Source organism: Scyliorhinus torazame, chromosome 5 (assembly GCF_047496885.1).
Source record: "Scyliorhinus torazame isolate Kashiwa2021f chromosome 5, sScyTor2.1, whole genome shotgun sequence".
NCBI lineage: Eukaryota > Metazoa > Chordata > Chondrichthyes > Carcharhiniformes > Scyliorhinidae > Scyliorhinus > Scyliorhinus torazame.
Window position 1 is genome coordinate 89,887,416 of NC_092711.1, and position 24,182 is coordinate 89,911,597.

Consider the following 24,182-nt stretch of genomic DNA (forward strand, 5'->3'; position numbering starts at 1 on the left):
CTTGTGACACACTGCCTTCCTCGGCCAATTGGGAAGCAAAATGACTCATTACCTTACAGGACAGTTACTGACCTAACGATTTTCCAGACACCCAGGTGTGAATCTCACCAACGCAGGGAGTGGAGTTGGTGTGAACTCGGGGAGAGGAGCTTCGGAACAGTAAATATAAATAACTTACCTCAGGGATTCAGGGCAGCACGGTAGCATTGTGGATAGAACAATTGCTTCACAGCTCCAGGGTCCCAGGTTCGATTTCGAATTGGTTCACTGTCTGTGCGGAGTCTGCACATCCTCCCCGTGTGTGCGTGGGTTTCCTCCGGGTGCTCCGGTTTCCTCCCACAGTCCAAAGATGTGCAGGTTAGGTGGATTGGCCATGATAAATTGCCCTTAGTGTCCAAAATTGCCCTTAGTGTTGGGTGGGGTTACTGGGTTATGGGGATAGGGTGGCGGTGTTGACCTTAGGTAGGGTGCTCTTTCCAAGAGCCGGTGCAGACTCGATGGGCCGAATGGCCTCCTTCTGCACTGTAAATTCTATGATAATCTATGATGATTCACGGCCTAGTCGGCAGGGAGAGGCGTTGGCCCGGATCCGGGGAGGAACGGCAAGTATAAATAACTTACCTCGGGGATTCATGGCCTTGTCTGCAGGGAGCGGGGTTGGTGCCAATCCGGGGAGGAAGAGCTTCGGAACAGTCAGTATAAATAACTTGCCTGTTGGGTATCTGGACTGGGGGAAAAAAACTGAAACGTGACATTAGAGTAATTAACTAAGTCGGGGAGTAACTAGGAGATTAGTAACTAGGAGATTGCTGATTGTTATCTATATCAACGATTTGGATGAGAATGTACAAGGCTTGATCAGTAAGTTAGCAGATGACACTAAAATAGGTGGTATTGTCGACAGTGAGGAAGGTTATCAGAAATTGCAGCTGGATCTTGATCAGCTGAGGAAGTGGGCCGAGAAATGGCAAATGGAGCTCAATACACATCAGTGCGAGGAGTTGCATTTCGGAAAGTCAAATCAAGGTAGGACTTTCACAGTGAATGGTAGGACCTTAGGGAGTATCGTGGACCAGAGCGACCTTGGAATTCCGGTGCACGGTTCTCTAAAGGTGGAGTCACAGGTAGATAGGGCAGAGCTTGTGGCATGCTGAACTTCATCAGTCAGGGCATTGAGTATAGAAGTTGGGAAGTTATGTTGCAGTTGTCCAGGACGTTGGTGAGGTCGCACCTGGAGTATTGTGTTCAGTTTTGGTTGCTTTGCCATAGGAAAGATGTTATTAAACTGGAGAGAGTGCAGAAGAGATTTACAAGGATGTTGCCCGGACTCAAGGGACTGAGTTACAGGGAGAGATTGGACAGGCCAGGACCTTTTTCTTTGGAGCGTAGGAGACTGAGGGGTGATCTTATCGAGGTGTGTAAGATCATGAGAGGCGTGGACAGGGTGAATACGCTCAGTCTTTTCTCAAGGTTGGGGAATCGAGGACTAGAGGGCATCGGTTTATGTTCAGAGGGGAAAGAATTAATGGGAACCTAAGGAGCAACGGTTTTACACAGAGGATGGTACGTAGGTGGAATGAGCTGCCGGAGGAAATGGTTGAGGCAGTGACATTGACAACATTGAAAAGGCATTTGGACAGATACATGGATAGGAAAGGTTCAGAGGGATATTGGGCCAAATACAGGCCAATGGGATTGGCTGAGGTGGGCTTTTTGGTTGGCATGGACCAGTTTGGGCCGAAGGACCTGTCTCCATACCATAGATTCTATGAACCCCAAGTCTCTTTGGACACCCACTGTACTTAACCTCTTTCCATTTAGAAAGTACTCAGTTCGATCCTTTTTTGGTTCAAAGCAGATAACCTCACACTTGTTTACATTGCTACAGTGTTGCCCATTCACCTCGTCTGTCAATATCTCCTTACAATTTTATGCTATCATCTAGGCTGTCTACGATGCCACCGAACTTTGTATCATCAGCAACAGGCAGAAGAGGCCCTTCGGTCCATCAAGTTTGCATCGACACATGAAAAGCCTGACCCACCTACCTAATCCCATTTGCCAGCACTTGGCCCATAGCCTTGAATGTTATGACGTGCCAGTCTTCATCCAGGTACTTTTTAAAGGATGTGAGGCAACCCGCCTCTACCACCCTCCCAGGCAGTGCATTCCAGATTGTCACCACCCTCTGGGTAAAAACATTTTTCCTCAATTCCCCCCTAAACCTCCTGCCCCTCACCTTGAACTGGTGTCTCCTTGTGACTGATCTTTCAACTAAGGGAACGACTGCTCCCTATCCACCCTGTCCATGCCCCTCGTACACCTCGATCAAGTCGCCCCTCAGCCTTTTGCTCCCACAAACACAACCCATGCCTATCCAACCTCTCTTCATAACCTAAATGTTCCATCCCAGTCAACATCCTGGTGAATTGCCTCTGCACCCCCTCCAGTGCAATCACATCCTTCCTATAATGTGGCGACCAGAACTGCACACAGTACTCCAGCTGTGGCCTCATAATAGTTCAATACAACTCCCAACATGACCTCCCGGCTTTTGTAATCTATGCCTCAATTTGATAAAGTGTCCCGTATGCCTTTTTCACCACCCTATTAACCTGCCCTTCTACCTTCCGAGATCTATGGACAAACACGCCAAGGTCCCTTTATTTGTCAAACTTCCCAGTGTCATGCCATTAGTTGAATGCTTCCTTGACAAATTACTCCTTCCAAAGTGTGTCACCTCAGACTTTTCAGGGTTAAATTCCATCTGCCACTTTTCTGCCCATTTGACCATCCTGTCTGTATCTTCCTGTAACCCAAGACACTCAAACTCACTGTTAACCACCAGGCCAAGCTTTGTGTCATCCACAAAAACTGATCCTACCCCCCACATAGTCATCCATGTTGTTTGTATAAATGCTGAATAATAGGGGGCCCAGCACAGATCCCTGTAGTACGCCACTGGTCACTGGCTTCCAGTCACTGAAGCAGTTGTCTGTCATCATCCCCGGATCACAGCTACGCCAATTTTCAATTCACCTCATCAAATTACCCTGTATCCCATGTGCATTTGCTTTCTTTTTCTGGGTCTGTACTCGTTGGGAGTTTCGAAGGATGAGGGAGATCTTATTGAAACTTACAGAATACTGAGAGGCCGAGAGAGAGTGGGCGTGGAGAGGATGTTTCCACGAGTGGGAAAAACTAGAACCAGAGGGCACAGCTTCAGACTGAAGGGAAGATCCTTTGAAACTGAGATGAGGAAGAATTTCTTCAGCCAGAGGACAGTGAATCTGTGGAACTCATTGCTGTGAAGGCTGGGGAGACCTGTAGCCACGTAAAATGGCTGCTTCCCGATTAATTTGGCCAAAACCCGATTTAAAATGGCTAACCGGAAAGGCTGATGGGAAAAGCAGGTAACAAGACACAAACGGACAGCTGCAGGCAGAATATCATATTCGGCTCTGGGGAAGTCGGCCCAGATCGATACTCAGGGCTATTAACAGCCCATCAACCAAGACATCTGCAGTTATACTCAGGACTATTAGCAGCCCATCAACCCAGACATCTGCAGTTTAATCGGCTATCCCCAGGAACAATTGCAACATATTAGCAATTGAATACCGGGCCAGACCTGTCGGTGCCTGCAGTGGCCGAAACAAAGGCAGGTGAACGACCACCCCCCGATCGGGGAATCGCCTCGCAATTGGACGTATCGAACCCAGTGATTGGGAACAAGTCCAATCACTTGGGACTCAGGGTCAAGGGCCGCCCCGAGAGGCGGGAAGCCCCTGGGCCCTATAAAGTGAGGGGCCAAGTTCAGATCTCTCTCTCTCTCCCTTCTTCGCCTGCTCGAGACCTTCGCAAGAACACCAACCAGCAACTGTAAGTTTGAATCCAGCGATCGCTATCCGATAAAGACTCCTAGCCATCGACCTGTATCAGCCTTTTGAATCCCGCGGGCCAGATCCGATTGGATAAGCCATTCGTTTCCCTGACCTGGTGGGCTCTTCCTAAAGTTAAGTATTGGCCAGTAGTGATAGGTTTATTATATAGATAGTAGGATTATTGTATAAACATTACTTGTTGTATATAATAAATGACCGTTGATTTCAATCTTACTAAGCGGTGTGCTGACTTATTAATCATAACTTGAACCACGTTGCGGTATCAGAAAGATACCTGGCGACTCGTGACCAAAGGTGACGTAATCAGAGCTAATAAACTACGGCTCAAAAGAGCAACAGTCCAAATCAGAGTGTCTTTAAGACAGAGATAGATAGTTCTTGATTAATAAGGGCATCCGGTGAATAAGGAGAAGGCAGGAGAATGAAGAAGAGAAACATATCAGCCATGATTGAATGGCGGCGCAGACTCGATGGGCCGAATGGCCTAATTCCTTTTAAAAAATAAATTTAGAGTATCCAATTCATTTTTTCCAATTAAGGGGCAATTTAGCGTGTTTAATCCCCCGACCTTGCACATCTTTGTGTTGTGGGGGCGAAACCCACGCAAACACGGGGAGAAAGTGCAAACTCCACACGGAGAGTGACCCAGAGCCGGGATCGAATCTGGGATCTCGGCGCCGTGAGGCTGCAGTGCTACTCACTGCACTACCGTGCTGCCCGGCCTAATTCTGCTCCTATGTCTTATGGTCTTCCAAGTCTCCCATTGGGATCGTGTCAAAGATTTGCTGAAGTCCATGTAAACAGCATCAACTGCACTACCTTCATCTACACAGCTCGTCACCTGCTCAAAAAATGCAATCAAATTTGGTCAGCATGACTTCCTTCTGACAAATGCTGACTATTCCTGATCAAATCCTGCCTCTGCAAGTGGAGATAGATTCTCTCCCATAGTTTCCCTACCACTGACGCAAGACTCACTGGCCTGCAGTTTCCTGGCTTATCTCTACAACCTTTCTTAAACAGTGGGGCCACATTAGCTGAACTCCAGTCCTCTGGCAATTCCCCCGTGGCCAGAGAGGAATTAAAAATTTGGGTCAGAGCCCCTGCAATCTCCTCCCGCGCCTCCCACAACAGTCTAGGGCACAACTCATCCAGACGTGCAGATTTGTCCACTTTTAAACCTGCCAACACCTCCAATACCTTGTCACTCCCAATGTTAATTTGCTCAGGAACTTCAGTCTCTGCCTGAATTCCATATCTGCCTCCTCATACTCTTGGGTGAAGACAAATGTGAAGTGTTCGTTCAACACCCTACGTCAGACTGTTGTTCATAGACTACAGCTCCGCCTTCAACACCAATAGCCCAACAAAACTAATAACCAAACTCTGCAATCTTGGACTTGACCCTTCCCTGTGCAGCTGGATCCTTGTCTTCCTCACCAACAGACCGCAATCTGTCAGGATAGGTAACAGCATCTCCTCCACAATAGTCCTCAACACCGGGGCCACACAAAGATGTGTGCTCAGTCCTCTACTGTACTCCGTATACACACACACAAGACTGTGTGGCAAGCTTTAACTCCAATTCTATCTATAAGTTACGAATGATACGAATATGATGGATCGTACCTCAAACAACGACGAGTCAAACTACAGAAGGGAGAAAGATCACTTGGTTGCTTGGTGGACAGAAAACAACCTCTCTCTCAATGCCAGCAAAACCAAGGAACTGATCATCGACTTCAGGAAGTGTAGTACGACACACGCTCCCGTCTACATCAATGGCTCCGAAGTGGGAATGGTCGATAGCTTAAAGTTCCTGGGGGGTCACCATTACCAACAGTCTGTCCTGGTCCACTTACATTTATGCAACAGTGAAGACAGCCCAACAACGTCTCTACTTCCTATGGAAGCTAAAGAAATTTGGCATGTCCGCATCGACTCTCACAATCTTCTACAGATGTGCGAAAGAGAGCATCCTATCCGGCTGCATCACATCACAAGAAACTTTTTTTTTTTTTTAAATCACAGCAGTCCAGATGGTTTCTAACCAGGATTTTATATATCTCAGTACTTCTCTAGTCACACAGATACTGGAAATCTTTACCTACAAACAGAACAGACCCGAAGAAATAGGAACAGGAGTCAGCCGTTCAGTCCTTTGAGCTGCTCCACCATTTAATAAGATCACGGCTGATCTCACTCTCACTAAGTCCACTTTCCTACCTTCCCTCAGTAATCCTCAATTCCCCTACTGATTAAAAACAGATCGATCTCAGCCTTGCAACTGATCACGGACTCGGCCTCCACATTTCCTGGGCTAAATAATTCCAAGATTCACCAGTTTGGGAGAAGAAATTCTTTCCTCATTTGGCAGTCCCTCCAAACCCAGGATCACCCTCGTGAACCTCTTCTGTACTGCCTCCAATGATAACATATCTTTCCTGAAATAAGGGGACCAAGACTGTACACATTATTCTAAATGTGGCCTCACTGGAAGCTTGTACAGTTTTGTGCAGCAACACAACTTTGTGTGTAGACCCCAGCCCCCTTGAAATAAAACATGCAGGACAAGGCTAAAAAGATGGTCTCTCCTCCTAGAATGTCCAACAAGGGGAAACATCCGCTCTACGTCTACCCCGTCAATCCCCTTTAGCATTTAATGTACCTCAATTGTATCTCCTCTCATTCTTCTAAACACCAGTGAGTATTGGCCTAAACTGCTCAAATCTCTCTTTCCAAGACAATCAATCGAGTGAACCTTCTCTGAACCGCCTCTAATGCATTTATGCCATTGTCCAAGGGACAAAATCTGCATCACTCCCAATGTGGTCTCACCAACGCCCTACACAGTTACAACAGCACTGCCCTACTTTATACTCTATTCCATTACCAATGAACGCCAACATTCCATTTGCCTTCCTTATTACCTGCTGCACCTGCAGACTGTCTGCGATCCGTGCACAAGGGCACCCAGATCCCTCTGTACAAAAGCATTTTGAACTTTCTCTTAATTTAGATAATAAGTTGCTTTATTATTCCTCTGAGCAAAATGGATAACCTCACACGTATGCAGGTTAAATTCCATCTGACACAGTTTGACCCACTCACCTATTTCTCATTTCCTCATTGCAGCTTGCTTTCCCACCCATTTCAGTGTTAGCTGTAAATTTGGCTATCGGAAGACCAAAAGACTGTAAGACATAGGAGCAGAATTAGTCCACTCGGCCCATCGGGTCTGCTCCGCCAATCAATCATGGCTGATATTTTCTCATCCCCATTCTCCTGCCTTCTCCCCATAACCCCTGATCCCCTTATTAATCAAGAACCTATCTATCCCTGTCTTAAAGACACTCAGTGATTTGGCCTCCACTGCCTTCTGCAGCAAAGGGTTCCACAGATTCACCACCCTCTGGCTGAAGAAATTCCTCCTCATCTCGGTTTTAAACGATCGTCCCTTTAGTCTGAGATGGTGTCCTCTGCTTCTAGTTTCTCCTACAAGTGGAAACATCCTCTCCATGTCCACTCGACCCAGGCCTCGCAGCATCCTTAAAGTTTCAATAAGGTCCCCCCTCATCCTTCTAAACTCCAACAGACCCAGAATCCTCAACCGTTCCTCATACGACAAGCTCATCACTCCAGGGATCATTCTTGTGACCTCCTCTGGACCCTCTCCAAGGCCAGCACATCCTTCCCAGATACAGGGCCCAAAACTGCTCAGAATACTCCAAATGAGGTCTGACCAGGTACAACCTCAGAAGCACATTCCTGGTCTTGTATTCTAGCTCTCTTGACATGAATGCTAACATTGCATTTGCCTTCTTAACTGCTGACTGAACCTGTACATTAACCTTAAGAGAATTGTGAACAAGGACTCCCAAGTCCCTTTGTGCTTCTGATTTCCTAAGCATTTCCCCATTTAGAAAATAGTCTATGCCTAAATTCCTCCTTCCAAAGTGCATAACCTCACACTTTTCCACATTGTATTTCATTTGCCACTTCATTGCCCACTCTCCTAGCTTGTCCAAGTCCTTCTGCAGCCCCCCTGCTTCCTCAATACTACTTGTCCCTCTACAGATCTTTGTATCATCTGCAAAATTAGCAACAGTGCCTTCACTTCCTTCTTCCAGATCATGAATCGTACATTCTATCTATCCCATAATCATTAATTTAGACTGTAAATAGTTGGGGGCCGAGGACCAAACCCTGTGGCACGCCACTAGATACAGCTTGCCAACCAGAAAAAGACAGAAGAGCCCTCCAAGACCCCTCACACCTGTGTTATTCTCTCTTCCATCGGCAGAAGCTACAAAAGTCTGAGAACACGCACCAACAGATTCAAAAACAGCTACTTCCGTGCTGTTACCAGACTCCTGAATGAGCCTCTTATGGACTGAACTGATCTCGCCAAGCATCTTCTTGGGACGGTCAATAGAGAATTAAAGGTGCTATATTTAAATGCGCGCAGTGTACGGAACAAGGTAGATGTGCTTGTGGCCCAGATTGTGACTGGCAGGTATGATGTGGTAGGCATCACAGAGACATGGTTGCAGGGGGTTCAGGACTGGCATTTAAACATCCAGGGATTCACAACCGATCGAAAAGACAGGGAGGTGGGCAGAGGGGGCGGGGTTGCCTTGTTAATTAGGAATTAAATTAAATCAATAGCACTAAATGACATAGGGTCAGATGATGTGGAGTCTGTGTGGGTAGAGTTGAGGAACCACAAAGGCAAAAAAACCATAATGGGAGTTTTGTACAGGCCTCCTAACAGTGGTCAGGACCGGGGGCACAAAATGCACCACGAAATAGAAAGTGCATGTCAGAAAGGCAAGGTCACAGTGATCATGGGGGACTTCAATAGAAAGGTTATCAGAGGGGGGATTAGGCAGCCATGGCTGACAAAGGAAGTTAGGGAATACATCAAAGCAAAAGAGAAAGCCTATAATGTGGCAAAGAGTAGTGGGAAGTCAGAATATTGGGAAGGCTACAAAAACAAACAAAGGATAACAAAGAGAGAAATAAGGAAAGAGGATCAAATATGAAGGTAGGCTAGCCAGTAACATTAGGAATGATAGTAAAAGTTTATTTAAATACATTAAAAACAAACGGGAGGCAAAAGTTGACATTGGGCCGCTCCAAAATGACGCTGGTAATTTTGTGATGGGAGACAAGGAAATAGCTGAGGAACTAAATAAGTACTTTGCGTCAGTCTTCACAGTAGAAGACATGAGTAATATCCCACCAATTCTGGAGAGTCAGGGGGCAGAGTTGAATATGGTAGCCATCACAAAGGAGAAAGTGCTAGAGAAACTAAGAGGTCTAAAAATTGATAAATCTCCGGGCCCAGATGGACTACATCCTAGAGTTCTAAAGGAGATAGCTGAAGAAATAGTGGAGGCATTAGTTATGAGCTTTCAAAAGTCACTGGAGTCCGGGAAAGTCCCAGAGGATTGGAAAATCGCTGTTGTAACCCCCCTGTTCAAGAAGGGAACAAGGAAAAAGATGGAAAATTATAGGCCAATTAGCCTAACCTCGGTTGTTGGCAAGATTCTAGAATCCATTGTTCAGGATGAGATTTCTAAATTCTTGGAAGTGCAGGGTCAGATTAAGACAAGTCAGCATGGATTTAGTAAGGGGAGGTCGTGCCTGACAAACCTGTTAGAGTTCTTTGAAGAGATAACAAATAGGTTAGACCAAGGAGAGCCAATGGATTTTATCTATCTTGACTTCCAAAAGGCCTTTGATAAGGTGCCTCACGGGAGACTGCTGAGTAAAATAAGGGCCCATGGTATTCGAGGCAAGGTACTAACATGGATTGACGACTGGCTGTCAGGCAGAAGGCAGAGAGTTGGGATAAAAGGTTCTTTTTCGGAATGGCAACCGGTGATGAGTGGTGTCCCGCAGGGTTCAGTGTTGGGGCCACAGCTGTTCTCTTTATATATTAACGATCTAGATGACGGGACTGGGGGCATTCTGGCTAAGTTTGCCGATGATACAAAGATAGGTGGAGGGGCAGGTAGTATGGAGGAGGTGGGGAGGCTGCAGAAAGATTTAGACAGTTTAGGAGAGTGGTCCAAGAAATGGCTGATGAAATTCAACGTGGGCAAGTGCGAGGTCTTGCACTTTGGAAAAAAGAATAGAGGCATGGACTATTTTCTAAACGGTGACAAAATTCATAATGCTGAAGTGCAAAGGGACTTGGGAGTCCTAGTCCAGGATTCTCTAAAGGTAAACTTGCAGGTTGAGTCTGTAATTAAGAAAGCAAATGCAATGTTGTCATTCATCTCAAGAGGCTTGGAATATAAAAGCAGGGATGTACTTCTGAAGCTTTATAAAGCATTAGTTAGGCCCCATTTAGAATACTGTGAGCAATTTTGGGCCCCACACCTCAGGAAGGACATACTGGCACTGGAGCGGGTCCAGCGGAGATTCACACGGATGATCCCAGGAATGGTAGGCCTAACGTACGGTGAACGTCTGAGGATCCTGGGATTATATTCATTGGAGTTTAGGAGGTTGAGGGGAATCTAATAGAAACTGCGAAAAGGTCTCTGACTATCCACTCTGTCTATACCCCTCATAATTTTGTAGACCTCTATCAGGTCTCCCCTCAACCTCCGTCGTTCCTGTGAGAACAAACCGAGTTTATTCAACCGCTCATCATAGCTGATGCCCTCCATGCCAGACAACATTCTGGAAAATCTCTTCTGCACCCTCTCTAAAGCCTCCACATCCTTCTGGAGTGTGGCAACCAGAATTGAACACTATACTCCAAGTGTGGCCTAACTAAAGTTCTCTACAGCTGCAGCACAACTTGCCAATTTTTATACTCAATGCCCCGGCCAATGAAGGAAGCATGCCGTATGCCTTCTTGACTACCTTCTCCACCTGTGTTACGCCTTTCAGTGACCTGTGGACCTGTACACCTAGATCTCTCTGACTGTCAATACTCTTGAGGGTTTCTACCATTCACTGTAAATTCCCTATATTAGATCTTCCAAAATGTATTACCTCACATTTGTCCGGATTAAACTCCACCTGCCATCTCTCCGCCCAAGTCTCCAAACAATTTAAATCTTGCTGTATCCTCTGACACTGGGGCTGTTTAGCACAGGGCTAAATCACTGGCTTTGAAAGCAGACCGAGGCAGACCAGCAGCATGGTTCGATTCCCGTAACAGCCTCCACGAACTGGCGCCGGAATGTGGCGACTAGGGGCTTTTCACAGTAACTTTATTTGAAGCCTACTTGTGACAATAAGCGATTTTCATTTCATTTCAGTCCTCATCACTATCCGCAATTCCACCAACCTTTGTGTCGTCCACAAACTTACTAATCAGACCAGTTACATTTTCCTCCAAATCATTTATATATACTACAAACAGCAAAGGTCCCAGCACTGATCTCTGCGGAACACCACTAGTCACAGCCCTCCAATCAGAAAAGCACCCTTCCATTGCTACTCTCTGCCTTCTATGACCTAGCCAGTTCTGTCTACACCTTGCCAGCTCACCCCTGATCCCATGTGACTTCACCTTTTGTACCAGTCTGCCATGAGGGACCTTGTCAAACGTCTTACTGACGTCCATATAGGCAACACCCACTGCCCTACCTGCATCAATCATCTTTGTGACCTCCTCAAAAAACTCTATTAAGTTAGTGAGACACGACCTCCCCTTCACAAAACCGGGCTGACTCTCGCTAATACGTCAACTTGCTTCCAAATGGGAGTAGATCCTGTCTCGAAGAATTCTCTCTGAGGTTGTTTGTGGAGAGAAAGCGGCGGATAGTGAGTGGTTCTTGTTTCACATTCTGCTCTGGGGCCCCACTGGGGTTTGTAAACCCCGCCCCCGACCTCTCACCTGACACCTCACAATGCGCGGAGTGATTGACGGCAGCACTGACCAATTGGCCAAGAGTGGGCGGGTCCAGAGGACCAGTCGGGAGTGACTGGTCCTCCAACCAATCAGCGTGAATGTGGAGGCGGGACTGGGCTGAGTGAAGCATACGCAGTGTGATTAATGGCGACAAAGAAAAAGTTCTTTCTCGGATCCACAATCCGTGAAGGTGGGAATGGCGGGACGGAGGGAAAGCTGGATCAGGCGGGTCGTTAGACACGCTTCGTTTTATCTTAACCGAAAATCCGGAAAAATAACCTCCCGGTACCTGGGGATCTGAGCGGGAGCTGCAGCTTTCTCGCAGACAAGGTGAAGCAAACGCCATGTTTCTTTGGCTCTGGCAGACGTGCGCATGCGCCTTCTCAATAGTGGGTTACTTGCAACAGTGGGCATGCGCCATCGGCATCCTTAGTTCGATCACTAGCGACAGTGCGCATGCGTACCCACCATCTTTATTGGGGCATGAGCAGCAGAGCTCAGGCTCAGTCGCCATCATTGTTGGGGGCAACATTTTTGAAACGTTTCTTCCTGACAGAATGTCCATCAAATTGTTTCACTCTGAGTTACAAATTCCTATTCATGGGACAGAATATATCCAGGGCTGTGACAATAATTCGAATTTATATTGTGACTTGAACAGAATAAAACTTTTAAGACTTAAGACTTTCAGAGAAACGTTACAAAGTAACAATTGACACTGAGCCACAAGAGGAGATATTAGCTTTTAAGGACAATCTTAACGGAGGAAAGTGAGTCGGAGAGTTTTAAGGAGGGAATTCCAGAAATTGAGGCCTTGGTAACGGTGGTGCGATTAAAATCGGGAATGCTGAAGTGGCTGGAATTAAATGAGTGCAGAGATCTCAAAGGGGTGTGTGTGGAGGAGATTACAGTGATCAGGATGATCATTACCATGGAGTAAAAGAATGAGAAATTTAAACTTTTTGTGCCTTTTAAAAGGAAGCGTTTGTAGATCAGTGGGCACAGGGGCTGGTGTGAGCAAGCACTTGGGTAGCAGAGTTTGGGATGGGATGGAGGGGGTTGTTTAATGTTGGAGTCCAGCTGCGAGTGCGTTGGAATAATTTGTTTGAGAGGGAACAGAAGAATGGATGATGGTTTCTGCAGCAGATGAACAGAGACTAAGGTGGAGTTGAGCTGTGTTCCTGAGGTGGAAATCGGCAATCTTGGTGACAGTGTGGATATGTGGTCAAGAGCTCATCTAGGGGTGAAATATTTCACCATTTCAGGTTGTGAACAGTCTGCTTCAGGGATTTGACAGGGATGGAATTGGTAACAAGGGAGTGGAGTTTCTAGTGAGGATGAAAGGGAATGGGTTCAGTCTTGTCAATATTTAAATGGAGGAAAGTTCTGCTCATCCAGCACTGGATGTCAGACAAGATCGGACAGTGTGTGTCTTGGAAAGCAACTTGCAGGTGGTGATGTTCACATACATCTGCTGTCCTGCTCCATCCAGGTGGTGGAGGTTAAGGGTTTAGGAGATTCTGTCAAATTGTGATTCAGTTGCTGGTCCATTGCTTCCTGTTACCCTCACTCCGTTCTCACTCTCTCTCCCTTTCCATCAATCTTTTTGATTCTCTCTCCCCTACTACTCACTCTCTTTCTCTCTCACTCTGTTTCTCACAAGGTTCTCTAGCCCAGAGGGTTGTCGATGATAATAATAATCATTATTGTCACAAGTAGGCTTACATTAACACTGCAATGAAGTTACTGTGACCATCAGTGAATATATATAAGGCTGAGATGGTGAGATTTTTGGTCTCTCAGGAAGTGAAAGGACGCAGAGAGCTCACGGGAAAGTGGAATTGAAGACTGAGATCAGCCACAATCGTGTTCAATGGCAGAGCAGGTTTGACGGGCTGAATGGTCTACTTCTGCTCCTATTTCTTGTGTTCTTGCAGAGGCCTGAATCTTGTGTGGGCTCAGGCTGGGTGGCAGGTTCCCTTCCCTGAAGGACATTAACAAACTGGTTCAAAAAGTTTCAACAGTTTTCGTGGTCACTTTTTCCCAGTGCCGGCCCCACAAGTTACCAGATTCATTCAGCTCAATTTCACAACCTGTCTTTGTGTTTTGTGGGATCTCTCTCACTCCCTTTTTTCTGTTTTAACTCAATTTCACAGGGTATCAGCAGGGAAGGATGTGCAATTGGGAAACTCCAACCAAGCGCCACATCAAAATCTGACAGTCGTGTAACTGATCGCAACCTGAATATCATTAGATTTTGAACATGGAAGAAAAAAAGCACAGTTCACAGTGGGGAGAAACCGTACACGTGTTCTGTGTGTGGACGAAGCTTCAGCCGATTATCTGGCCTGTCAAAGCACAAGCGCAGTCACAGCAGGGAGAAACCATGGTAATATGGGGACTGGGGCAAGGTGTTCAATTACCCATCTGACCTGGTAACCCATCGACACATTCACACTGGAGAGAAACCTTTCATCTGCCCCGAGTGTGGGCGTGGATTCATTCAGACATACAGCCTGTTGATGCACCAGTGAGTTCACACTGGGGAAAGGCCTTTCACCTGCCCCGAGTGTGGGAAGGGATTCACTCATTAATCCCAACTGCTGAAACACCAGCAGATTCACAATGATGAGAGACCTTTTAAATGCAGGATGTGCTTTAAAAGTTCACGGGATCAGGTGTCCCATCAAAGAGTTCACACTGATGGAAGACCGTTCAAATGCCTCGACTGTGGGAAGTGCTTTAAAAGTTCCAGGGAACTGGTGTCCCATCAACATGTTCACACTGACAAGAAACCATTAGGGGCTGGTTTAGCACACTGGGCTAAATAGCTGGCTTTTAAAGCAGACCAAGGCAGGCCAGCAGCACGGTTCAATTCCCATACCAGCCTCCTCGAACAGGCGCCGGAATGTGGCGACTAAGGGCTTTTCACAGTAACTTAATTGAAGCCTACTTGTGACAATAAGCGATTTTCATTTCATTTCATTTTTCATTTCAGGTGCTCCGACTGTGGGACTGGGTTCATAAGATCATCTCAACTCACTCTACACCAGCGGATTCACACTGGGGAGAGACCATTCACCTGCTCCCAGTGTGGAAAGGGATTCATTCACTCAGGCAACCGGCTGAGACACCAGCGGGTTCACAAGTAACTGCTGTGATTGGACTTTGCTGTGAATCACATCCAGGACTGAACCATGTTCATTAGACTCGGGTTTGACTCATATTTATAAACGCTAATCCAGTTATAAGGGATAATATTCTGGATAAAAGTCAATTATTTAACACAAGTGTGTTTTCAATCTTTTAACATCCCATCACAAATTAGTTCCGTCTGAAGGTCTCTCTCTCTCCCCTGTCTCCTCCATCCTCACCTCAAGTGTGTGGAGTTCATGAAGCTTCTTACTCACTGAAATTGAGACAATCAGATCAGCTGCCTCTGCTGCTTTCCCTTCTTCCACTGGGCCAAACTGTCTCTAAAATTCCACATGGTCTGAGCTCTGAACTCATCTTTCCCTAGTTTCTCTCATACCATCTATGTTCCTCAGAGCTCATCTTGTCCATTCGACCTGCCTCCTGCGCCAGGGTCCTGGGTTCGATTCCCGGCTTGGGTCACTGTCTGTGCAGAGTCTGTGCGTTCTCCCCGTGTCTGTGTAGGTTTTCTCCGGGTGCTCTGGTTTCCTCCAACAAGTCCTGAAAGACATGCTTGTTGGGTGAATTGGACATTCTGAATTCTCCCTCTGTGTACCCCAATGCCGGGGTGTGGCCACGAGGGGATTTTCACAGTAACCTCATTGCAGTGTTAATGTAAGCCTACTTGTGACACTAATAAAGATTGTTTGATTATTATTATTTAACCACATTCTCACAAAACTACTGACCATTCAACTTCTCCATGTTGTGTGATATTGTAAATAGTTCTGTCTCTTGGTCCTGTCGCTCATCTTTAAATGCACCATCATCACCCATCCGAAAACAATATTTAACCCACCATCAGTGCAAACTACCACATCAAAACCTCCCTTTCCTCTCCAAGTCTTTGTACTCGGTGTTCCCCAAGGATCTATCCTCAGCCACTCCTATTTCTCAACTACACGCTGCCACTAGGGGACATCATCCCAAAGCACCGTGTTAGTTTTCACATGTACACTGACAACACCCAGCTCTCCCTCACCCCCATCCATTCCTCCACTGTTACTAAATTATCAAACTGCTTATCCCACATCCAGTACTGGATGAGCAGAAATTTCCTTCAATTAAAAATTGGAAAGACCAAAGCCATTGTCTTCAGTCACCATTCGAAATTCCGTTCCCTAACTCCCGAGTCCATCCCTCTCCCTGGGAACTGTCTGAGGCTGAACCACACTCTGCACAATCTCCGTGTCAGATCTGACCCCAGGATGAGTTTCTGACCCCATATTCACACCATCACTAATATCAGATATTTCAATCTCCATAATGTCACCTGTCTCCAACCCCACCCCAACTGCTGCTGAAACCTCATCCATGCCCCTGTTACCTTTAGACTTGATTCCAAGACATTCCTGTCCAGCCTCTCCCATTCACCCCACATGGAAACATGAGCTCATCCAAAATTCTGCTGGACGTGTATTTTCTCACACCAAGTCCTGTTCACCAAGTCCTGTTCACCATCACCCCTGTGCTCACTGACCTACACTGGCTCTGATTAAGCAAAGCCTCCATTATACAATTTGCATTCATGTTGTCAAATTCCTCCGTGGCCATGAACATCGTCAGCCTTTAACCATGGAAGCAAAGAGCCCTGTTCAATGTGGGGAGAAACAGTTCACGTGTTCTAAATGTAGATAATGTTTTAGCTGATGGTCTGACCTTTCAAACGATATGTAGTCTCGCTGGGAGAAGCTTTGGAAATCTGGGGACTGTGAAATAAGATTTAGTCAGACTTGGAGATTAATCGACCTGTTCACACTGAGGAGTGACCGTTGATGTTCTCCGTGTGTGGGAATGGATTCACTCAGCTAACCAGCCTCACTTCTTCATGGTCAATCTGTGCAGGACTGTTACCAAGTGCAATGTATCTTTCCTGAGGTTTGGTGCCCAGTACGGAACACAGTTCATGCAGCAAGTGCGGAAAAGACAGCAGGAATTTCTCTAATCTGTGATTTACAAGGAAACATTCCAGGTTCCCAGCAGTTATGTTACTTCAGTAATTTCCTCATTCTCCATTAACTACCCTGCCTGTTAATTCTATTATTTCTGATAGTTCCATTATTGTAGCTGTAAACATCATGCATCAGAATTTAAGAGCAGTGAGGTCATGAGTCAGGTTTCAAAGTTGCAGGAAGGTGGTTTAAAGTGTGTCTTCTTCAATGCCAGGAGCATCCGGAATAAGGTGGGTGAACTTGTGACATGGGTTGGTACCTGGGACTTCAATGTTGTTGCCATTTCGGAGCCACGGATAGAGCAGGGACAGGAATGGTTGTCGCAGGAGCCGGGGTTTAGATATTTCAGTAAGCTCAGGGAAGGTGGTAAAAGAGGGGGAGGGGTGGCATTGTTAGTCAAGGACAGTATTACGGTGGCAGAAAGGACGTTTGATGAGGACTCGTCTACTGAGGTAGTATGGGCTGAGGTTAGAAACAGGAAAGGAGAGGTCACCCTGTTAGGGGTTTTCTATAGGCCTCCGAAAAGTTCCAGAGATGTAGAGGAAAGGATTGCAAAGGTGATTCTGGATAGGAGCGAAAGCAACAGGGTAGTTGTTATGGGGGACTTTAACTTTCCAAATATTGACTGGAAACTCTGTTCGAGTACTTTAGATGGGTCCGTTTTTGTCCAATGTGTGCAGGAAGGTTTCCTGACACAGTATGTAGATAGGCCAACGAGAGGCGAGGCCATATTGGATTTGGTACTGGGTAATGAACCAGGACAGGTGTTCGATTTGGAGGTAGGTGAGCACTTTGGTGATAGTGACCACAATTCGATTACGTTTACTTCAGTGATGGAAAGGGATAGGTATATACCGCAGGGCAAGAGTTATATCTGGGGGAAAGGCAATTATGATGCGAAGAGGCAAGACTTAGGATGCATCGGATGGAGAGGAAAACTGCAGGGGTTGGGCACAATGGAAATGTGGAGCTTGTTCAAGGAACAGCTACTGCGTGTCCTTGTTAAGTATGGACCTGTCACGAACTTCCGGTGACGGCGGGCGGGAGGCAGCCGCGTGTTGGAGGGCTCCCGTTCGGGAACGGCATTGTCGGGGGTTAACGCCCGGTCCTAGGGCCAGTGAAGGCAGTAAAAGTCGGGAGTCAGCACAGAGGAGGGGAATGTCGAAGACCAGCCAAAAAACGGCCGTGAAAAAAGCAGCTGAAAGTCCGTTGGGGAGTGGAAAGGTCACCGCGGGGTCTGTCAAGAAAATGGAGGCTGGAGGACCAAGGGGAGGCCACATTGCTTACAGCTGAAGAAATAACTAAGGTGATGGCTGTGGAATTCGAAAGGCAGTTTGCAAAATGCATGGAGACAGTGCGGAAGGAGATGAGGGAGGTTTTGAGTGCGTTGGTGGAGGAGGCGATTTCCCCGGTGATGATGGCGGTGGCGAGTGCAGTGGCGGATGTGCGTGAGCAAGGGGAGGCGCTGAAGGAAGTGGAGGAGACATTGCAGCACGGTGATCAACTTGCCTCGATGGGGACGGAGATGCAGAAGGTGATGGACATTAACAAGGATCTGCGAGGAAAAATGGAAGACCTGGAAAAAAGATCCAGGCGACAGAATTTGAGGATTATGGGGCTGCCCAAAGGAGTTGAAGGACCGAAGCCGACTGAGTATTTTGCCGTGAAGCTGGCAAAACAATTGGGGGAGGGGGAGGATCTCTCCCGATATGAACTGGATCGGGCTCATTGGTCGTGGAGGCCTGTACCAAAGGTGAGTGAGCCGCCAAGGGCAGTGACTCTGTGCTTCCGTAGGTGCAGTGTGAAGGAGAAGGTCCTGAGCTGGGCCAAGCAGAAGCGGGTGGTGCAGTGGGCTGGAGCTGGTATACGTGTATACCAGGACATAATGGAGGAACTGGCGAGGAGGCGGGCTGCCTTCAACTGGGTGAAGAGGGCACTGGACATTAGCAAGGTGCAGTGCGGCATTGTATATCCAGCGAAGCTGAGGGTGACTTATAAGCTCAGGCACTTTTATTTTGGAACGCGGAAGCAGCGGAGGAGTTTGCGAAGGCAGAAGGACTGTGGCAGAACTGACAAATTGAGAAATGGCCATGTGCCGATGTAACCTCATGACTGTATTTTCTTCTTTCTTGTTTCACTGCGTGCGAGTGTAGGGGCTAAAGGAGCCAATGTTGTATATATTTGGACAAGGGAAGGGATGGGACTTTCACTCGAAATGAGGGCTCTTTGGGGTGTTGGTGGATATGCGGGGTTTGTGTGCTCAAAGGGGATCTCTGAGCTTTCCTAGGGCCGGGCAAGGGGGAAAGGGATCCGGGCAGGGGCCTCCACGCTGGCCGGTTTAAGCCGGCCAGTGAACGGGAGTGAGGTGGGGGGATGGGTTGCGGCCATCGGAGCCTGGCAGAACAGGGTCCGAGTGGTTTAGCCGGGGTGGAAAGTTGGGGGGAAGGAACAGAGGTTGGGAGGAGGAGTTTTACAAGAGGCAGTGGACGGGAGGAGTTTTACAAGAGGCAGTGGACGGGAGGAGCTGAAGACTTGGGGTGGGGGGGGGAGGTGTTTACAACTCTTGGGTATCATGTACGGTACTCTTTCAGAGGCTGGATGGCGTTGAGTGTAGAGGGGGGGGGTGAGTGGGCTCCATAGGTCAGTGGTGACCATGGGCGGTCCCGGACTCCTTTTTCTCCTTTGTTTTTTGTTTCCACCGTGGGAGGGTTTGGTTTATTGGATGCATATATTGACAGGTGGGCCGTTGTTTGGGGTGGTGGGAGGATGGGATCATTGGTATTGTTAAGGGGATTGATTTGGTATTTGTTACCATTTACTCCTAAATTTATAATGTAAATTTTTGAAGGAAAATGTGAAAATGTAGAATAAAAAAATATATATTTTTAAAAAGTATGTACCTGTCAGGCAGGGAGGAAGTGGTCGAGCAAGGGAACCGTGGTTTACTAAAGCAGTCGAAACACTTGTCAAGAGGAAGAAGGAGGCTTATGTAAAGATGAGACATGAAGGTTCAGTTAGGGCGCTCGAGAGTTACAAGTTAGCTAGGAAGGACCTAAAGAGAGAGCTAAGAAGAGCCAGGAGGGGACATGAGAAGACTTTGGCAGGTAGGATCAAGGATAATCCTAAAGCTTTCTATAGATATGTCAGGAATAAACGAATGACTAGGGTAAGTGTAGGGCCAGTCAAGGACAGTAGTGGGAGGTTGTGTTTGGAGTCCGAGGAGATAGGAGAGGTGCTAAATGAATATTTTTCATCAGTATTCACACAGGAAAAAGACAATGTTGTCGAGGAGAATACTGATATTCAGGCTACTAGACTAGAAGGGCTTGAGGTTCATAAGGAGGAGGTGTTTGCAATTCTGGAAAGTGTGAAAATAGATACGTCCCCTGGGCCGGATGGGATTTATCCTACAATTCTCTGGGAAGCTAGGGAGGAGATTGCTGAGCCTTTGGCTTTCATATTTAAGTCATCTTTGTCTACAGGAATAGTGCCAGAAGACTGGAGGCTAGCAAATGTTGTCCCCTTGTTCAAGAAGGGGAGTCGAGACAACCCAGGTAACTATAGACCAGTGAGCCTTACTTCTGTTGTGGGCAAAATCTTGGAAAGATTTATAAGAGATAGGATGTATAATCATCTAGAAAGGAATAATTTGATTAGAGATAGTCAACATGGTTTTGTGAAGGGTAGGTCGTGCCTCACAAACCTTATTGAGTTCTTTGAGAAGGTGACCAAACAGGTGGATGAGGGTAAACAGTTGATGTGGTGTTTATGGATTTCAGCAAAGCATTTGATAAGGTTCCCCACGGTAGGCTACTGCAGAAAATACGGAGGCATGGGATTCAGGGTGATTTAGCAGTTTGGATCAGAAATTGGCTAGCTGGAAGAAGACAAAGGGTGGTGGTTGATGGGAAATGTTCAGACTGGAGTTCAGTTACTAGTGGTGTACCGCAAGGATCTGTTTTGGGGCCACTGCTGTTTGTCATTTTTATAAATGTCCTGGAGGAGGGCGTAGAAGGATGGGTGAGTAAATTTGCAGATGACACTAAAGTCGGTGGAGTTGTGGACAGTGCGGAAGGATGTTACAAGTTACAGAGGGACATAGATAAGCTGCAGCGCTGGGCTGAGAGGTGGCAAATGCAGTTTAATGCAGAAAAGTGTGAGGTGATTCATTTTGGAAGGAATAACAGGAAGACAGAGTACTGGGCTAATGGTAAGATTCTTGGCCATGTGGATGAGCAGAGAGATCTCGGTGTCCATGTACATAGATCCCTGAAAGTTGCCACCCAGGTTGAGAGGGTTGTTAAGAAGGCGTACGGTGTGTTAGCTTTTATTGGTAGAGGGATTGAGTTTCGGAGCCATGGGGTCATGTTGCAGCTGTACAAAACTCTGGTGCGGCCGCATTTGGAGTATTGCATGCAATTCTGGTCGCCACATTATAGGAAGGATGTGGAAGCATTGGAAAGGGTGCAGAGGAGATTTACCAGAATGTTGCCTGGTATGGAGGGAAGATCTTATGAGGAAAGGCTGAGGGACTTGAGGCTGTTTTCGTTAGAGAGAAGAAGGTTAAGAGGTGACTTAATTGAGGCATATAAGATGATCAGAGGATTGGATAGGGTGGACAGTGAGAGCCTTTTTCCTCGGATGGTGATGTTTAGCACGAGGGGACATAGCTTTAAATTGAGGGGAGATAGATATAAGACAGATGTCAGGGGTAGGTTCTTTACTCAGAGAGTAGTAAGGGCGTGGAATGCCCTGCCTGCAACAGTAGTGGACTCGCCAACACTAAGGGCATTCAAATGGTCATTGGATAGACATATGGACGATAAGGGAACAGTGTAGATGGGCTTTAGAGTGGTTTCACAGGTCAGCGCAATATCGAGGGCCGAAGGGCTTGTACTGCGCTGTAATGTTCTATGTTCTAATCTGTTCTATTGCTCACTCTGGTTTAAGTTTATGTTGCGGTTAATAACAGACAAACTCTGTCCTCCCACCGATCTGATTAGAGTTTCCAATGAGTCGATTCTGTGGAATGGAATGTCTTATCAGCGTTTCCACGGTGACCTGTCTGCAGTGAAGGAATGGCTTATCAGCGTTTCCACGGTGACCTGTCTGCAGTGAAGCGCCTGCTTGAGTTTCTAACTCAGACTAAACTTCTCTCTCCCATAACACACATTATATCAGACATTGGATGTCAATGTATTTCAGCCATGTTATGTTAATGTCTCCAAAACCCTAAAAGGAGTTTCAGATACACAAACTTTTAAATGTGGGAGGACAAGTTGATAAAGTGTCTAAAAAACACATGGGTTCCAAGGTTTTATAATTCTGGGCGTGGAGTACAAAAAGGACAGAGGTCATGTAAATCTGTACAATCATTGGTTAGACTGCAGTTCAAATATTAGATCAGGTTTTGGGGATTTTACACCAGGAAGGATGTGAAGGCCATGGAGAGGGTGGAGAAGAGATTCACTGAGATGATCCCAGGGAAGAGAGGCTTTAGTTTCCAGGAGAGATTAGAGAAACTGGGGCTCTTTTCATTCGTACAGAGGCTGACTGGAGATCAGAGGGAGGGGGGTTCATTCCAGCCTTGGGTGACTGTGTAGAGTTTGCACTTTCTCCCCGTGTCTGCGTGGGTTTCCTCCGGGTGCTCTGGTTTCCTCCCACAGTCCAAAGATGCACAGGTTAGGTGGATTGGCCATTCTAAAAGATTTCCCCTGAGTGTCCAATGGTTAGGTGGGGTTACATGGATAGGGTGGAGGAGTGGTCCTCTACATTGGCCCATCAAACGCTCCCATGATAGGTTTTGCACAAGGTTGGATACAATGTAAATGTATCAGTGGTTAGCACTGCTGTCTCACGGCACCGAGGTCCCAGGTTCGATCCCGGCTCTGGGTCACTGTCCGTGTGGAGTTTGCACATTCTCCCCGTGTTTGTGTGGGTTTCTCCCCCACAACCTAAAGATGTGCAGGGGAGGTGGATTGGCCACACTAAATTGCCCCTTCATTGGAAAAGATGAATTTAGTACACTAAATTTTTTTTAAAAATCAATTCTACTAGTTACATCCTCAAAATTGAAGTTTCCCTTCATAAATCCATGCTGAATCTGTCCAATCCTGCCACTGTTTTCTAAGCGCTCAGCTATAAAATCTTGATTATGGATTCAACAATTTTCCCCACTTCCTACATCAGGCTTCCTGGTCTATAATTCCCTGTTTTCTCTCTCCCTCCCTTTTTTAAATAGTGGAGTTACATAATCCACCCTCCAATCTGCAAGAATTGTTCCTGAGTCTGTAGAATCCTGGAAGATGAGCACCAATGCATCCACTATTTCTCGAGCCACTTCTTTAAGTACTTTGGGTTGCAGATTATCAGGCCCTGGGAATTTATCAGCCTTCAATTCCATCTATTTCCCCAACACAATTTCTCTACTAATATTGATCTCCTTCAGTTCCTCCCTGTCAGTTCTCATAATTAATTTTGGCTAATCCAGCTTTTTATAAGTGATGCACGATCAATAACCTCAGAAACGAGATTGGGGACATTTGAAGGCTTTAATACACCAGATGTTTCCCCCAGCTGCGCAGGTACAGAAGAAAGCGGCTGGGGCGGCACGGGCTCTTATACCCCGCCTTGCAAGGCGGAGCTAACATACAAGCTTAACTAATGGGAACAAGTACATTCTCCACCAATGGTATTCCGGCATTACTAGGTACCGTAATCCTCCTAACACAGACTACCACATTCACCCCCTGTAAAAAATGAGTCCGGCGGGGGTGCTGGCTTCGTATTACACGTGGTAAAAGTGGTAGAAGTTACAGTTATGAAGGTACGTAATGCCTCCGTACAGTGTTTTGCCTCATTACATCTTAACTATTTACAACAGTAATGTACATTTCAAAAGGAAGCAATTAGTTGATCGGGGGCCCTGGTCATCCTCTGCGATCGCTGTAGCCTTGGTGGTGATGCCGGTGGAGGTTCGGGCGTCTGTGACTCCGGGAACGTGGTTTTGGCTTCTGTGGTAGCTTCATCACCCCTTGACGTGGCTGGTGGAAGGGCCGACTGACTTGGGAAGGGGGCGGCTGTGGGGTGCGCCGGTGGGCAGGGCCTAGACGGGGCCTGTGGAAGAACCGATCCACCTGGGAAGGGGGCGGCTGTGGGTTGCGCTGGTGGGAGGGAGGGTGGGACTAGTCGCGGGGGATCCAGTGGTGTGGGGATCCAGTGGGCGCTAGGTCCCGTAGGGAGACCGTATCCTGT

General features: G+C 46.9%; 1 protein-coding gene and 1 long non-coding RNA gene across 3 annotated transcripts in view; one reads left to right on the top strand and one right to left on the bottom strand.

Annotated features, from left to right (window-relative positions):
- Positions 1–24,182, bottom strand: part of LOC140418864 (uncharacterized) — a 113,965-nt gene that overhangs the window by 9,676 nt on the left and 80,107 nt on the right. Inside the window, exon 1 of one of the 2 annotated variants that reach the window (XM_072502501.1) lies at positions 179–8,995. The exons of the other annotated variant lie outside the window; for it this stretch is intronic. The gene's annotated coding sequence lies outside the window, so the exon portion shown is untranslated. Of the gene's footprint in view, positions 1–178; positions 8,996–24,182 lie in introns of those variants that run through there. 2 annotated transcript variants of the gene reach the window in all.
- Positions 11,865–15,641, top strand: LOC140418881 (uncharacterized). The gene is made up of 2 exons (XR_011945385.1): positions 11,865–12,114; positions 14,783–15,641. It is a non-coding gene; the product is annotated as an uncharacterized lncRNA (long non-coding RNA).